The sequence below is a fragment of the Oxyura jamaicensis genome, chromosome 3 (assembly GCF_011077185.1).
Source record: "Oxyura jamaicensis isolate SHBP4307 breed ruddy duck chromosome 3, BPBGC_Ojam_1.0, whole genome shotgun sequence".
Classification (NCBI taxonomy): Eukaryota; Metazoa; Chordata; class Aves; order Anseriformes; family Anatidae; genus Oxyura; species Oxyura jamaicensis.
In genome coordinates this window covers 103,687,892-103,705,982 of record NC_048895.1, presented here as the reverse complement: position 1 = coordinate 103,705,982, position 18,091 = coordinate 103,687,892, and the positions used below count along the sequence as shown (strand labels likewise).

Here is an 18,091-nt window from a genome sequence, read left to right as displayed (position 1 = left end):
CGGGTATGGAGGTGTTGGGGTAGCGTAGAAGCATGGGCGGTATGGGTTAGGATTTTGGGGGACGTGTGTGACCATAAGAGGGTACCTCCTCCCCCTATCAAAATAATAACATGTATATCTAAAAAATATCCACAGACCATCACTGGAAATTTAATTGTGAAATCCAGACGGAACTGATCCTCGCAGACCCTCCAGTGCGATGCTTGCTTAGAGCCTGCCTGCAGCACACATGGATCCAGATTTGTGCCTCTTCTCTCCCCACTTCCTTACACCATGTCATCATTACCTAGGTGAGGGAAAAGTCGTGTTTTTATATAGCGCTTGCTGCTATAGAAACCACTGGCTCTGTAACGGCGTGCCCCGCGATGGAGGCGCTGCCAGCAGCAGCTCCAGGCTAGGAGCTGCCATAGCCGTGGCTGTCAGCCTGCAGCGTTTTAGATCACAAAAGGCTCACAAAACCTCAGGCTCAGCGAGGGGTTGTTTACGCTGGAAAAGAAATCCATAGCTTTGTAGTATAAAGATTTATCTGCTATTTTACGTCTCTCACAATTTGCAGACCACGTTAAGACTCTGCTGGGCTGACTTATGGCTGTAGCTTCCCCCAGAAGGTCACAATCAGCCTTCTCTGTTTCTCTTCGGAGGGAAAGAAAAGCCAGCGTTAAAGGAGATATGTGAAAAGCATTATGCCTACTAAGCCATTCATGATAGTGTTAGGATAAGAAGCCTCTAAAATGACTGTAACTCTGATGAATATTTCTGAAGCCATAGGGAAATGGAGCTGTCAGCTATGAGCAGAGAAAAGCAATCTAGTATTGATCCTCAGGATCAATGGAGCAATCCTGCTAATGCTTATACTTCTCATTTCTGTCACTAGAAAACAAACAGAACAAGAAGGGGAAAAACAATGTAGAACATCCCAAAGACATCGCAAAGGCTGTCTGCTGAAAGTGAAACGGAGATTGGATTCATGAAGTGGATTAAACCAATAAATGTTATTGCTTCTTTGGAGGCTACAAGATCTCTAGATGAAGAAGGAAGCTGCATTATTAAAATCCAAATTCTGGATATTGCATCTGAGACAATTATCTCACAGAAATTTATCCGAGGAACCGATTTGCAATTAAAAACTCTGAGGAGAACAAAAACCTGTGTGAAAGACACGGTAAGAAATAAAGCTCTCTTTTCAATGATGAGGGTTAGTTCATCACTGAGTGTTAAGTAATGACTGAGTGTTAAGTAATTGCTGTTACTTAACACTCTCAAGGTTAAGTAATTAGTTGGGCACCCTTTGGCACTGGGGGTAGAGGGGTTGGGGGAGTCCCTAAATGTTTCTACAAGTTTTTTGTGGTACTCCAAGCTGTTAATTGCTCCAGTTGCCACCATCTTCCATCCCAAGGAGACACTCTTACATGCAGAGTACCTTTCCCTTCTATGATATTCCACTCACAGCAAGTTGGTCTTCATTTTGCTCCTCCCTTCTTCAGATGTCCTAAACTCATACCTAGAAGTACGTACCTGAAGTTCAGCTCTTGATGTCCTGCCTTTAGAAACAAGAGGGTGCAGCTGATTTCTACAGCCCTGAAATGGCAGTTTCATTAGCTTGACGTGTTTAATGTGCAAAAAGTCTAAGAAAATAGGATGCTTATTTAGAAGACGCCTGTTTGCAGGAGCTGGCCTTATGTTTGCTTCCAAAGCATCCGTCCCCAAGGATCCCTCTTATCCTATGGGCCAAGGGCAGAGGCGAGGCAGGGCTTGGGGCAGCCACTGTGCTCAGCAGCAGCAGGAGAGAGGACAGAGACAGGGACCCCCAGCTCTGCAGCTTCCCCCTTCCTCCCCCCAGCATCTCTCCTTTCGAGTGCTATGTGGGGAGAGAGTGTGAGATACAAAATTCAGTCCTGGGGTGGGATCATATTGGTTATTTCATCTTTCAGCAATCATCCATCCCCCGGTGGGATGAGGTTTTGGGCGAACTACAAGGTTTATGCACCCACTTTTTCTTAGTTTTGAATAATCTCGTATTATTGCTGATAGATGAACTAAATTCGTCATGTCATCCGCTCTCAAAGCCAGGCAGTAGAAGACCAACTCAAGGGGTTTTGTTTTCTTTAATTTTTCAGGGCTTTACAAGCTGGGGAAATGATGAAACACCTAAAAAGTGTGAGAGAAAAGATTATATAGGATTATACTAAGTAAGCTTGCTGGTGGGAAGCATACAATTATATATTATGTACTGTCAGCACATGGAGCGTGATGGGACTATAATTTTACCAATGTTATTTGCTCTGGTTGCCAGAGAAACCATATGAAAAAAGTCAAAGTGCTCCTGTCCTTATTGATCTTCTTAACAAACTCTTGCAAACAGCATCAGGTGTTATAATTATTTTCTTTTCACTGCACTGATGTCTGAAGCCACACATACAGCTGTCAGAACCAGCCAAGTACCAGTGCAGAAAGCCAGGCATAAAACTGTATAAAAAAAAAAGCTGAGATGAAGGAGACAGAGCAAGCACGTTAAATAGAAGTGGTCATGCATATGAATGCTTTACTTCATATTTACTCGAAAAGCCTTATTATGCAGAAAGAAATGAGAAAAAAATGAGTTGCAAAGTCCAGGAAAATTACTCTGTTAATGTGAAGGCGAGTGAGATTGTGATGGACGTCTCCTTGATGGCCAGCAGCGTGCATGCTGCAGGGACTGAGTTTAGAAGTCTGAGAGGGGATCTCATCAATGTTTATAAATACCTGAAGTATGGGAGAAAGAGGGATTTGGGCAACCTCTTTTCAGCGGGGTCAACCTCTTTTTTTTCAGGTCAGGATAAGGGGCAATGGCCACAAAATGAAGCCCAAGAAGTTCTGCACTGACATGCGAAAGAACTTCACGGTGAGGGTGACAGAGCACTGGGACAAGCTGCCCAGGGAAGTTGTGGAGTCTCTTTCTCTGGAGATATTCAAGGCCTGTCTGGACGCCTACCTGGGCAGCCTGCTGTAGGGAACCTGCTTTGGCAGGGGGGTTGGGCCCGATGAGCTCTTGAGGTCCCTTCCAACCCCTACAGTTCTGTGATTCTGTGATTCTGTGAGTGCAAAGCAAGCCCTCTGGGGAAAGCTGTGAGGTGGAAGAAGAAACTTTAAAATTGGGGTTGTGTACACGTTTGTCTACTCTTTCTTAATACTAGTGAAAAATGCAGGATTTTTTTTCCTCATTTTTGGAAGAATTTTCTCCAGTAGGTTTAGTAGGATGTGAAGAAGAAAAGATAAAACCTCCCTGCCTGACTGGCAGCCCACAGCTAACTTGTAATGAGTTTTTCCTAATATCATTTCAATTATTCTCCTTCCTACTGAAGGTGAGTGCAAGATATAACTTAAGCAAAATTATTGCAGCCCTATTTTTAAGCGTACATGTGCAGAGCAACAGTTGGGGCATCGAGTGACTCGGGTCTTTGGAAATTCAACCGGACAGCCCCTGGAAAATGTGGAGGAGGGCTGTCCTCTTGTAGCTGCATGGATAGAGAGTTTGGGGTTATTTCTCTCTGTTTTAAGTCCCCCCTAAAGGCAGCCCTTTTCAGAGAGCTGGCAGGGGGACAGCATGGTGTGCTTACTGCAAATGGACTTAACATAAAGTAACACGGCGAGCGAATCACCGCCCTGAGACCGCGGTCAGTGGCTGGTGAAATTGGATCCTAAATTACTGCGGGATCTGTCATTATGGGAAGACATTGCAGTATAGAAAATATTCTCCACGTGTATTCTCCATTTTCCCATTATTTTGTGATTGGTATGCAAAGTGCCTCTGTTGAAATGTAGCATCAGGCTGATCAGTGGCGCTGCTCATTACGGCCGTGCCATGTGTTTTGCCTGTAATTGGAAACAGTTCTGTAATTTCGTGACTGACACTGACTGCAGAATGGCTAGCTGCTTATCGCTGTATTTCTCTGTGCTTTCATGTCTGTGCTTGGTTTTGAGCTTAATTATGAATTTATATAAACATGATCATTTAAATGAAAACTTTACCTAAACATGTCACCCCCCAGCATTTTGTAATATTTTAATTTCTTTCTTTCTTTCTTTCTTTTTTTTTTTTTTTTTTTTTCCCTGCACATAACGCTGGCTCATTTTCTGTAACAGTGATATTAAATTTCTTTCCAATTTTCATATACTAATTCTCCCTTGAGAGAGAAAGACGACATCTGAGAGTGACTTGCACGAGAGGTGAAATTATATATTAATCAGTAGGCCTGTTATCGCCTGAGAGCTCTGTGTACATATAGATAGCAGCATTTGTATATTGCTATTGAGAAAACCCTAAAGAATTTTTAATGTCATGTTTATTCAATATGTGTAATTGAACACATACATGTTCTCTGGACCCATCTGGATACATGCATTATGTGTGAATGCTCCCGCACTACGCAAAAAACATTGAAACAAACCATTTTTGACCAAAAGCTAAGGAGGTTCCAGGACCATGTGTGTGTCTCTGGTAGACACTTATACCCGGTGTTTTAAGAGTCTATTATTCTGGGCATACATAATTTAATACAAATAAGAGCAATAACATGAATAATGGTAGGCAGCTTTCTTTTCGGCACTGAGCCAGGTAAACGAGACTTCTTTAATTTTGTGGTATCAGAATTGACTCAAACCAGACCTCCTGTGCTTAGAAACAAATGCCCTGCATACCCAGTGAGTTTTAAGCACTTTCCTTATTAAAAAGTCTTTAAGTCAGTAGCAAAATTCCCGTTATTAGAGCAAATCAATCCCCTTGCCAGGTAATGTAAAGGAAAAGCATGCTCGATTTGTAGTTGGTGCATAAAGATGCAACAAGGGCTTGGAGGGGCTGCCCTGTTCTCAGTGCCCACTGTTCTGCCAGTCGTTCTCCCATCAGTTCCCTTGCCCCGCTCTGGCAGGTAAGACAGGGTTTGCTACCTCCTTTTGTTGGCAGGGTTTTGACAGGGTGGTGGATGAGCAACCTCACAGAGGGGCTAAAAAAACAGGCAGGCTCTGTTTAGGTTTGCTGCCAAACTCCTAGCCCCCTGCTGCCCGCGGGCAGGCGGCTGTTTTTTGGTCCTGAGGTTTGTAATGTAGATGTGTACTTTCCAGCCAGTGCTGTAAAGCAGTTCCCAAACACAGGCTTCCAAATTTCAAGCTGCTGATGGAAATAAATAAAGAAATAAATAACAACAAGCATATGATATTTAGGAGAAAAAAAATATCCTCTGTTCCCTAAATTAATTTTCAGGAATTGCTGAGCTGTTTCAGTAGAAAGTTAAAAAGAATCAGCATGAAGAAGAGATCTGACAGGGGAATTTCCAGGCATAATGATTAACTTTTTAACAACTTTCAATCACAGGAAACCTGATATTTTTAATGAGGAGGTCAAGGCGTCCTGAGCACAGGCAGCATAGCCTCACCAGAGGTTTTCTGTTTATGTGCTCAAGACCCTTTTCCACGTTTTTATGAGAGCTGTCTCTGTCCCTGTTGCATTTCAGTGCAAACATGTTGGCCTTTGGTAGCCCTGGTGGGAGCCTCACAGTGCCCTGGTGCCAGCCAGCAGAAGGTAACCTATATTTTTTGGTTCCTACCATGTAGTGGAGGTGCTGGAAGTGGGCTTTCTAATGAATTAAGAAATTTAAAAGTTATTTGTTGAGGACATAAATACACATGAATGCTCACAAATACTGAGCAGTGTACTTTCATGCTCCAAACACTTAATGCTAGAAAAGATGTGACATGAAACCAAAGGGCATAGCCCTGCTCTCTTTTTCACATTTTTGAGACCTGAATAATGAAGAAAATAAATGAGGTATCAAAGCAAATCAGCTGAAGACCAAATAGTCTTAAAGTACTGGGAGAAGTATCTACAGCAACAAATGTGATCACTTTGCTGAGGGTCAGTGATGACCATGGAAACACCAAAAACACAGTTTCCCTGTGGATACTGGAAGCCCAGGACTATCTGAAATGTATTTCAGACATTGAAATGTCAGACTGACGTAAGCAGGAAAACTTGGGGCCAGCTGCAGTGTCATTGTGTGCGAGTTAACAAGAAGTCCGTCTCAGAGCCTTTAAATGAGTCCTTAATAAAACAGCAGGTTAACGAACCAACACAGCAGACAAGATCTTGAGAGAGAGCTGCACGTCTGATACTCACATCCCTGCTAATTTTATTCTGCTGGAATATTCCAAGTGTCTCTTTTTATCATCAGCCACAAAAGGACAGGCATAAATGGACTGGAAAACATCATTTAGTGGGCTGTTTCTGTCCCTTGCTTTTGTGATGGCTCTTGCTGTTCCTTCCACTGGGTGACACGGGGTCTGGATTGTTTCAACAGCAGATCTAGCCAGCAGGTGGAGAAACTGCTTCTCTGGAGGAAGGAGGTAAATTATATCAAAAAGAGAAGGGTATGTCTCTTCTTAAAATACCAGTGTCATTGATGTGCAGAGAAAGATGAAGCAGTGACTCTCTTCCTGGCCAGAGGGAGCAGGGTGACCACCACCATCCACATCACAGCTTCCTCTTGGTCCTCCTGCAGAAGCCAGGTGAGTAAAGAGGCCAAAGATTTGGGTCTGAATGGGCTGCTCAAGAGTGCCACATTGTCAGGTGCAACCAAGTGAATACTGAATTTCAGCTGCCAAATATCAGCTTTCTCTCCCCACACCTTTCCCTCCCTCCCAGATGGGGTTTTGCCCAGGATTTGGAGCTGAAGACCCCCACAGCCCATGGCACAGTCACAAATACACACACACATACACGTACATAGAAATATTACCTGTGCTCATACCCATCATCCTTCTGGGAAGTAATCTGAACTCCTCTCTCCATCCACTGCAGATGGTTTGTAAAGGGCAAATGTCATTGCCTTAAGGCAGGTTAAAAAGCCTTTCTCTGAGAGTTGACTAAGCCTTGCAAGTGCCTTTGGTGGGCCACAATTAAATGAAGCACAAAAGAATAATCATCTGGCTGGGTAGAGAAAATGAAATTATAGGCTGTTAGAAGCCAACGTGCTGTGGTTTCCCCAGTGCCTCCCTCTACTTGGTCCAAAAAATAAATTAAAAAAAAAATCTTAACAGAATACGAAATTGTACTTGAATGTTTAGCTGCTACGAGTGTTTAAACCAAAGTCAGCATTAGGTCAAATTTAGACTTCTGAACTCTCATCTCTAAAGATTATTAAAATCATGCAAGATAGATTCATCCACCCTGAGCATTTTTGGCTCAAAAAAGCCAGGAAATACTGGGAACAGTGGGGAAAATAAATCTTAAGGCCTTCTGCAGGATTTTGTAGACCTGACTGGGCATGAGCCTCTGGATGTACTTCTAAGTCTTCTTTGGGTTGCTCTTCACTGCTCAGAGATATTTCTGTGGATGTTTCATCACCTGCAGGGCAGGCAGGTGGCTGAGCAACGACTGAGAAACTGTGCCACTGCGAAAGACAAAAAGAGAGTAAATTGGGATTTCTCTAAAACAAAGACCCTTCAACAGCAGAAGGAGGCTGTTCTCATGAGCACTGCCCAACAGGCCTGAGTGCTCCTGGACATAGTGAGAGGACCAGGCTCAGCCTGAGATGCAGAGCATGCCATTGCACAGCTGTGACCTCACTTATAGTTCATCATCCTCGTCACAATCATGCAAGTGACCAAGGATTTGTTGTTGTTGTTCTGGCAGATGCATAGCCACACAAACATCCCCCAGTATTCCCTGAGTTTCCACCTCCACCCTTTGAAGTTTAGAGATATGCTTATTACAGGCAGCAGAAATTGAGCTAGGCCTTTGATAGGGAGGAACACTGCTCAGTCGGATGCCTTTTGCCTTGACCTTGAGTCTCCTGTGCAGTACACCTGTTGGTTTGCAAAGACGTACTGAGATTTCTCACAAATTTTCCACTCTATCTCATCTGGTTCTGCACTGGTACCCCTGTAAAACTGCATTTCTGGAGCCAAGTCCTTGATGAACCAGGCTTATCCCTCATGCTCTGCATGTCTTCACATGTGGCTTTTTTATTTATTTTTTTATGGTAGCTGTAATAAACTCTCTGAGGAATATTTGGCCATGTCTCTGCTGCCAGCCTTCTAACCTCATAACATCTAATAACAGCCTTCTAGCCTAATAACATCTTGGATGTTATTTTAGCATCTGGGCTGACTCGTTAGTGCAGGAATATTTGAAATGCTCCCAGTTCCATCACTCTGGACCAGCTATACGGGAAAGAGTTGCTTTCCCCAAATACCAATATCAGGTTAGAAGACAACTGTTTGTTGGTTCAATGTCTTGCCTTTGTGCTGGGAGTTCAAATATTTACAGACTTCTACCTTATAAGACTATTTCATTATGGAAAGTAAGTCATGCAATTTAAAGTAAGTGCAAATTAATGAGATGAAGGGCTCAGAGTGTTCCTCCGCATTAAAGAAGCACTAAAATTTTATTGGGCATGTAGGTGCAGTTAAAGTTAACAAACCAATAGGATTTTGATTCAGCCTGGTACATCCTTATTACCTAGCCCCAGACTGCCAAGCACTCCATTCTGCAATGGGTCCCATTTTATTTAAATCACATCTTCTTTTGCTTATATTCTGGGGAGTCAGCCCTCCTAAAGCTACTGAGGATTACACAAATTTAATTTTGCTGGATTGAAAACCCAGGGGTCTCAGCACATGGCTATGTTTTGGAGCTAAGGGTTTATGCATAGTAATTTTTCTTGCATCATATCAGAGCCACATTTTTCATTTTGGAGTTAGTGTGTTTCACGAGCCCATCAAGTCTTTGTCTGACCTCTGCTGTACTTCAGCCCTTTGCTTTTTGTCCCATGTAAGTTTCTAACTGTGACAGTCTTTCTGAATGGACTTGTAAGCAATTTGCTGACAAAAAGGGAATCAAGCTGGTTTTTTTTGTTGTTGTTTGTTTTTTTTGTTTGTTTTGTTTTGTTTTGTTTGTTTGTTTGTTTTTAACTAAAAATTATACTAAAACTCTATACATCAAACCATAAAATGTCTTTACTGATATGTTCTACTCATCAGTAAGAGGGTAGATGGACGCATTTTGCAATGACTGGATGCTCCCAGCCTCATGCTACTGGCCACCATCCCATACAGAAATCTGCTGAAACAGTTTTTTGTCTTCATTGTGAATTCTTCTATATATGGAAGCTTTGAAGAAATAAAGGAAAGCTTTGCTAAAAGTGCTTGTTTCCTAACCACACAACTCCCAAATGCTCCCAGTGACAACAGCAGCATTTGGATGAAAGTCCCAGGTGCTGTTTGTCCTGGTTCAGCCTCAGGTAATATAAGATCTTGCCAAAGTACCTCAACCACTTGATTTCCAAAGAGTGTTAAATAAAAACTCAGCCTTCAAATCCCCAGTTAATTGCCAATCCAGGCACAGGCAGAGAAAACAAGCCCTCCCAGAAAGCTCAAGCACAAATCACCTCATCCTACATCTGGTTGAACATCTTCCTGAAGTTCAGCATGTGGAGAGCTACAATCCAAATTTTATTGCTTATCTTGTTTGTTCTGCAGTGTTGAGAGTAATTTGGAAGGATGGTGGGAGGGCAGGAAGGTTCCCTTCAGAATTTATTTTATGTTTTCAGCTGGTAATTTGTTTTTCCGTTTTCTTGTGTTTTATGATTTTTTCTCATGGATGATTCAGTGCAGTTCAGAGCAGCACTTCTGACCAAAAATCATGGTGTCCTGATGGGTGATGGTGTATGAGTAGTTCAGTCTACTCAGGTGTGCTCAGCCTTTAGTGCCTGCGACTTTTTGCTCAGGGAAGTCCTTAAATACCCTAATCAAGCCATCAATCTGCACGGAGGATGGGGCTGATTGCAAGTGCTCCTCCTGTTGTTTTTATACTTTTTCCCTCAAATTGCATTGCCCAGAAGAGGGAATTGGGATGTAGACAGTTCACAGATGACCTGAAACATCCTGAAACAGCTTGGTCACTCAGAGACAACCACAAAATAGTCCTGGCTCCCATAATTTTCTGTGTTTTTAAACCTAAAGAAGAACAAGTCTAAATGTGAAATGTTAAAATAATGCATAAACCTTTAAGAATTTTCTGTGTGCCCTTAACAAGGATTTTTTATTTTTATTTTTTAATTGAGTGATTCTGTAAAGTATTCAGACGATTCAGGATGGGTTCTAACACATTTCCCTGGTGCTACAGTGACTAATATTAATATCAAAGTCCTCGGTGTCAGACCAATTTAATTTCACAAACAGTCTAATCTTTCTCATTCCCTAAATATCAAAACATCTTTCTGACCTTCCAGATTCATTCCAACACGACAAATTAACACTCCTCTGTACTTTTTCTTTTGCTGAGTTAACATGCACGGAGGTTTGTTTTTGTGGCAAAGGCAAATTGTTCCTCCTTCCACTGTGATAATTAGCAGAGTCCTCCACCAGCATAGGCTCGCAGGAGTCCTGTCACTTTACAGCTAGTACAATTATGAGCAACATTAGAGAATACATTCATGTCTAATTTCCTTAATAATGAGAACCAGTTCTCCTCCTGCTGCTGCCGAGGCTGAGTGGATGTTCTATGAAACCAGAATTCATGTGTACAGTGTTATTCACCAATGCCTTTTAAAAGCTTATAAAAGCTTTTAAAAGCTTCACAGGACCCAGAGCACTGAGGTGTGCAGGGACCTGAGGAGGCCCCGGCCCAGCCCCAGCTCCAGCAGGGCCACCCAGAGCAGGGTGCCCAGCACCGTGTCCAGGCATCTTCTGAAGGCCTCCAAGGAGGAGACCCCACCGCCTCTCTGGGCAGCCTGGGCCAGAACTCAGTAAACCACATAAATTTAAGCTTTTCTGTGTAAGCTTGTATACAGACATAGCAAGGTTTCTAAGCTGCAATTTCCCGATAAATTCCCCATTAAAGCTGTTGCCCAGAGGCTGCAGTAAATTTTCTGAGATGCCTGCAATGGCTGGGGAAGCATCTCACATTTCTCTTTGCCCATGGCATCCCCACTGGGTCCCAGAGAGAGATGTAGTGTGGGAGATGGGTTCTTCCCCAAATACAGCCATTGCCAGAGGGCAAGAGGTGCACCTGAGAGAGTGGCAAGTACAGAAGGGAAAGGCTCCAGAGACAGTTTAGAGAATAACAGCACAGGCATTGCTGGTGGGTTTGTAAGTCTGGCAAAGGATTTACGAGGGTTTATCATTTCTGTACAGAAGAGTATTAGGTTAAAAAAAAACTATTTTTTTGAAGCTGTGATTAAAGGGAAAATCCTTAGTATCGTGTGGAGAGTCTCTGGGGTCTGGCATGGCTCCCGTGGTTTGGAAGAGCAAAAGAAAGATTACAAAGAGGGGGTCCCAGAGGAAACCTTGACAATTTGTCCAGAATGTTGTCCCTGACCACCAGAAAAGACCAAGGACATGGAGCAAGCACTGGCTGAGAAAAAGTCTGAAGCAGGAAAACAAAAAGAGAAAACCCCCCTGGAGAGCACTGTAGTCAGAGCTGTTGTAGAAAGAGATCCGTATTCTGGGAAAACTGGGCTGCACATCACTCAGTCTGCAAGCTCAGGCAGTACAAAGCTCTTCCCATACCTTTCCCCATGGCACAGGGCTGTCTGAATAGTTGGCACACTACAACATCAAATCTGTAGCTAACTGGAGGCTTAGAAGCAGCTTTTGAAGCCTGGACCCCTTCTATTTTTGTTAGAGGAAATGGTTTCAGAGAGGAGAGGTTACAAGGGTCCTACATTTTTGACTGTGTCTGCTGTTGCCCTGAGTGGTGCTTAGTGCATACAAGCAGTGTGTGCAGAGAGACTGAATAGAAAAGGTCAGACTTCTAGGTAGCGAGAGAGGTTTTTGAGAAGCTCTGTCTTGACAGCCATCCCAAAGATGTACAAAGAAATTGTACAGAAATTGTGTGGATGGGCTAATCCTGAGAAGACCCCCTTGAGATGTACGTAATTCTATAGGTGGCGGTGGTGATGAGATATATTACTGTTGTGCCCACACTGTTAATTCCAGATGAGTTCTTTCCAGCCTTTCTTCTGGAAAATAAATAAATAAATAAATAAAATAACTTGAAGTGCCACGACTGGCTACTTTCAGCTCCTGGAGGGCAACATGTCATGGTCCATGAGGGTTACTTATGTGAGACCTGAATTCTGTTTACATTTATTATATTTACTGCTACCAGCTCACCATATGTCTGTGGCTGAATCCCTTCATCCTGCAGTGCCCCTGCCTCTATTCATGTATTTGACTGAGATGGTGTTTTTTTTTGGTTTAGCCATCAGCCTCTTAGGGCTCACAGCTTTGGGCTTGCAAGCCTTGAGTCCATACAGCTCAAGACCTATTGCAAATTAGATTTACAAGTCTGGGAGCAAAACTGATACTGGGTGACTTAGGTGCCTGCTCACTGAATTCACGATTCAGTTCTTACCACAAGTACCTGCTTATTCATCCATGAGGTGAAATATAATAACTTAAAAATGCTAAAACAATTCCAGCAAGCAAACAGCAAAAATTATGGCTAGATGATTCACGAATGGAAATAAATATATATGCAACATAAATTATGCCTTGCAGTCATTTGTTCAGCTACAGTAATAGTGTTCATGTGGACAGGGATAGTTACTCTTATAACCAGTAAAAAAAAAAAAGGAAAAAAGAATCACATTCTAACAAAAGCATTTTTAAGGAAATTAATATTTACTCAGATGTATAACATTACTAACCCTTTTATGTAGTCCTGGAAAACATTTTTTAAAAATGTATTCAATAACGTTTCTATGAGGAATTAATGTTGTAATTTTATTTTATGCAGAAGGCTTGTGGGATCTTATAAACAACCCCATCATTGTGCTCCCCCTGGCCCTGAATGGAGTCTCTTTCCTGAGGACAAAATGCTGAAACACTTAATTTCATTTACAATTGTGACTCCAGCTCCAGACCTCTGAAAGCACCAGCAGCTTTGCCTCATCTCCTGCCCAGTTGTCTCCCCACATGCTGTGCCAGGAGAAGAGGGTCTTAGCACCAGCAAGCCGAGGCAGAATAAGAACAGCCTTCAACCAGGAAAAATGTGGCATCATTCTGAAAAAAGAGCCTGTCCTTGCAAATGGGACTTGGCAAAGCCCTGTTGTGTAAAAATGGTGAGTGCATCACAAACCAACCTTCAGCCTGCTGTGGTGGCTTCCAGGAGGATCACCCCGATTCTGTACCCCCTCTCACCTGCACCATGCAGGGCAAGTCAGCTTCCAAAAAAAGGATAAACTTCATGCAGCCCCACCACAGGGCTGTGGATGCAAAGCTCTAAAGCTCTCCTGCATCCCTTGTTATATCACTAAAGTGTGGTCCTTTGCTGTTGTAGCAGGAAGAACAGGGATATTAACTCTTTTTTTTTTTTTTTTTTTTTTTTTTTTTCCTGTAGCAATATGTTTTAATCTGTCCAGGGAAAATGAGGATAAAAACAACTTTGTATTAATGAAAACAAATTAGAGGAAATTTTAGAAACTGTTCTTGAGGATTGTTTTTCTTGTTTTTCTTGTTGTTTCAAAAGAAAAACTGAAGGACGTCAAAGAAAATATTTGTCGATAATGGGAAAATATTTACTTCTGTCACCACTCTTTCTGTAGGCAAAACCCAATAATTTTCCTTGTATGCCGTCCATAACATGCATTTTGATGGAGCCAGGGGAAAGAATGGCTCTCCAGTGAGCGTAGGACTGCTTTTGGAGGGGCGGGTGGTAGGCATTGCCATTGGCACAGCTACAGCAGTGGAGGATACAGAGCTACAGGACCACGGGATCCACCACAGCATGGTGTGACTGCTGTTGTAGAGGTGATGCTGTCTTCACTGGCATCATCCATCTCGGATCCTGGTTATATATTCAGGGTGTTCCTCTGTCATACGCTGGGGTGTTAAGGAAACTGTGCTGTTAAGGAAAGCCTTCCGTCCCAATGAGTAGCAATGAGTTAGACGCAGTCTCTGTTCCATAGCTACCATTATGCTGAGGTCACATTGGCTACATGTTTATGAGCTCATATCTGAGAAGCTAAATGCTGCCAGGATCAACTCCCTATGCAAAGCTGGCGTGGTTGGCCCTGTGCTGGGGGAGAGGGAGATCCTGGAGCAGCAGAGTGCGGCAGCACAGCCTGGCCAAGCTGTGTCAGTAATGCTATGCTCTCCTAGGCTTCAAAACAGGCAGGCTGCACTGAAATCACCTGCTGGAGATCACCCCCAGCCCTTCCTAGAAGTTTCTTCAGGTGGTGGTAGGTGGCCTGGCCAAAACTGCGCCCAGGGCCTGCTGCCAAAGTGGCCTTTGAACCCGATGCTACTCAAAGTACTAGCAAAGATGTGCTTGGTTTTGGCAGAGGAAAAGGAGAATAAATGGCAAAGGAAACAAGCAGTAGGGCTAAAAAAGTGTGTGAAAAGATAGGAGGGGAGCCATGGCAGAGGCTGGAGAAGCAGGAGATGAACGCAATGACGGGTTTAGCAGGGTACTGAGAGATGGTACAGGCTGCTGCTGATAAATGTGAAAGACACCAAGGAAAACAGCACATTTGTCATGCAGATGTCCTTGGGACCTAGAGGTAGGTTTCTTTTGGAGTAGGGATTAGCCAGCAGCCCTTCCCTGTCAAGCCCCCTGGCACATCCTAGCACAGCCCTGGGCATGGCACCTGGGTTTCAGGCGCCTGGGGCTGGGGCCAGCCAAGCTGTGCCATGAACTAGAACACGTTCTGGGTGTGGAGTAGTGCATGTGGCATACTGGGGCCAAAATAAATTTGGTTTGTATTTCTGTACGTCGGGAGAGCAGTGGAAAGGCTAGCTCTGTTTACAGCAGGGTTCTTTGCTGCCTACTATAAGCTATTCTATGAAATGCTAATTTAACTGCAACATAAAAATGAGACTTGCTCTTTTTGATCATTTTCTATAGCTTTCACCCTGGTGAAAACCTTACATAAAAAGTTTTTTTTTTTTTTCTTCTTCATTTCTTGTCATTAATAAAAATTCCGCAATGAAATGGCATCAATAGAGATGGCTTCTCAGTCAAATCCCTCCCTCAGAAGAAAAAAAAATTAAATCTTTGCAAATTATTGTATGCTATAACCAGTAGCACGTAAGTGTTACTTTGTGCACTTTATTATTCCACAAGAGTTTATAAGATTATCCATATAAGCTTAGTTTTTTAAAAGAAGCTGGAACTATTCACTCATCCTTCTTGTGACCTGAAAAGTACGGTCAAGTGTTTTTTTATTTTTCCAAGCAGCAAAGTGTTCCCAATTGTCACAATGTTCATGATACAATTAAGTTACTTTTTTTTTCCCCAGCATTTTTATTACAAAAGCTACTTCTTCATACATAAAGTTGCAAGAACTTTATCTGCTTCTGATGTTCCATTGCCAGCTGAACCCATTATAAGTTTTTGTATTATATGATTTTCCATTGAAAATGTAGTGCAATTCATTGTACTTTATGGAACGTTCATACAAAATGAAAACTGATTATTATAATCAAATTTGTTATCCATTTCACAAGGAGAAATTTCATGACTATCAATTAATTATAAGCAGGAAATGAGAACATGAAAATAAACATCAAGTAAACAGAGATGTGAGTGGGACGCAGCATACCTTCACCTCGGCATAACATCTGCAATTTGTATTGCAGCCCTAATCTCTTGTAATTCAAGCCACATGTAGGTAAAAATTAGATAAGACAACAAAACTTGAAAGAAGGATTTATTTTTTCCAACTGGGAATCAAATGTATGCTTCTGTACACGTCGTTATTATATGTGGTTGATATCAAATTTAGTAAACTTAAAAAATTAGTAAGAGACTGAGAAGAAAGTGAGGGCAGACCCTGAGGTGATATGACAGAAACATGGAGTGGCTGAGCTGTGCAGGGATCTGAGGAAGCCCCGGCCCAGCCCCAGCTCCAGCAGGGCCACCCAGAGCAGGGTGCCCAGCACCACGTCCAGGCGGCTTCTTAAGGCCTCCGTGGAGGAGACCCCACCACCTCTCTGAGCAGCCCAAGCCAGTGCTCCAGCACCCGCACAGCACAGAAGGGCTTCTGGTATTTCCTGATGTTCAGATTAAAAACGTGTATTTCTTTCAAGAAGTACTTCCTCTCAGCTCTTGGGTTTTGTCTGCTGATTGATGCACAGTGTGGCTACTCCTCTCCTCATTCCCAATTCCCCATAAACTGTCTCTCTAGTTCACGCTCCCTCATGAGGGGGTCTTTATGTTCGAGCAATATCCAAATACACAGACATCTGGCTGTATATTTGGATGCTTGACTACCCCCTTTCTCATCATTATCAGCCTTTTCCTTGGAGATGGATGGGCAAGGAAAAGTCAGGAGGGGCTGAGTGCAGTGAGGCACAGTCTGGGTCCCATGGGGAAGGCCCAGGGAAGCAGCCCAGGGTGCTCTGAAAGCATAAGGAGCTGCTACAGACCCTTCTGAACCTGGGTGTGTGTTTCCCTGCTGCTGTGCCGGAGCCCACCCCAGCACCAGCAGCCAAGCTTGTGCTCTTGGGCCTGCTGGAGCATCTGGGCAGCCTCACCTGCCTTAGGAGGTGAAGAAGAAAGCCATGACAACTTGCAGATGGTCAGACAGTTGTTATCCTTTTCTGTTGCCATGGATACAACAAAGAAGGCAATCACTTTTTTTCAGGATTAGCCATTTTCACTGTAATTACACAACAGGAAATGATTAGACCATTGCTCCCTCCTTCTCATCTATACTTCATTTGTGTGATGCTTCAGTTGCCTGTACTGATACTCCAAGTGTTCAAGCACCTTCCTAGGCTTTGCTGGTGAATTGGGGCTGCTGAGTGGCCAAGGGGTCTGCAGCAGTGCCAGTTTGGGGCTTGGGGTCTCTGTGCAGCAAAGCAGAACCAGCACCACAGTGAACTCACTGTGGTCCTGCTCTGCGAGCAAGAATTTGTCAATTAAAATATTTTCTGCTGTGGAATTAGCAGTGATTGCATTCAGGTTTATAGAATTTAACAGAAAATAAAATGTCAATAAATTCCTATAGAAACCTTCCAGGATTCAGCTATGGAACTGTATAGAACAGCAAAGGAATTTATTAAAAGATAGTATGTTTTCCTTTGTTTCTGTTAGGCTTTGCTTGGCCACTGCCTTTGTAAGCCTTACTTTGTTTCTCTAGGAGTTGTGAAGATGTTGGAAGCATCAGCTCATGTCCCTCTTGCAGGCACTAATATTTCTGCATGAAAGCAGGTCTGTGAGTGTGGAGTGGAGGAGAAAAGCTGTCAGACAGTTAATTTTAGCAAGTGTGACTTTGCCAGCGATGATGGGCCAGTAAGTGAACCCACTGCATAATAACTAGATGCTGGAGGGTGAGGAGGAGCAGGCAGGTATGCAGAGGGATAGAGATATATCCAGCCAAATTGTGGAAAAGGACATGAGGAAACTGAAGCCCAGACACTCCAAATCTCCAGAACTGTTCAGAAGAACCAATTCATGGGTTAATCCATATCACACACTGCACCAAATATATGAGGAAAAAGTGTTACCATGTAAAACATGAGCAAATATCCTCCTATTGGGTAGGTATCCTCTGTCCCAGTCAGGTCTGCACTGGACTCTGCATCTACCTTAAAATCATAAAAGACAAAAGTACCTTAGAAAGAACCTTAAACAAAACCTTATTAGGAAAAGAGCCTGGAAGCCCCTTATGAGGGCAGATTAATCATTCCATCTATTGCCACTGTGATTTAGGAGTGCTTTTCATTTTTGCAGATGTGGCGCATCCCACACAGCCATGAGGTCTGTGTGTCCTGTGCTGCATGGCCATTAGTTGCTCTGATGTTGAACCTAGAGAAGATGTTGAACCTAGATTTAAGAGACATTAATTAAATGCCCAAGTTTGCCCTGGCCTCAGTGGAGCTGCATCTGACTCAGTTTCTTGTCCCCGTGCTCATCCACGTCCTTGTACCAGCCACACATGGACAGCCGGAGCTCATAACACACCACCGTCCCAGTCACCTAAATTTCTTTCCTTTGACTTCAGTTTTGTGTTTGGTGGTGATTCAGGGAGAAGCCCTTTCTCTCCGTACACCCAGGAAGTCCATTGGCTACTTTCACTGGTTAATAACAATTGCTCCAAGGAGAGTGGCA

At 43.1% G+C, this 18,091-nt stretch overlaps 1 long non-coding RNA gene across 1 annotated transcript; it reads left to right on the top strand.

Moving 5' to 3' along the window:
* Positions 1-140: 140 nt before the first annotated feature.
* LOC118164815 lies at positions 141-1,438 on the top strand. Its single transcript, XR_004749681.1, has 2 exons — positions 141-290; positions 875-1,438. It is a non-coding gene; the product is annotated as an uncharacterized LOC118164815 (long non-coding RNA).
* The last annotated feature ends 16,653 nt before the right edge of the window (positions 1,439-18,091 follow it).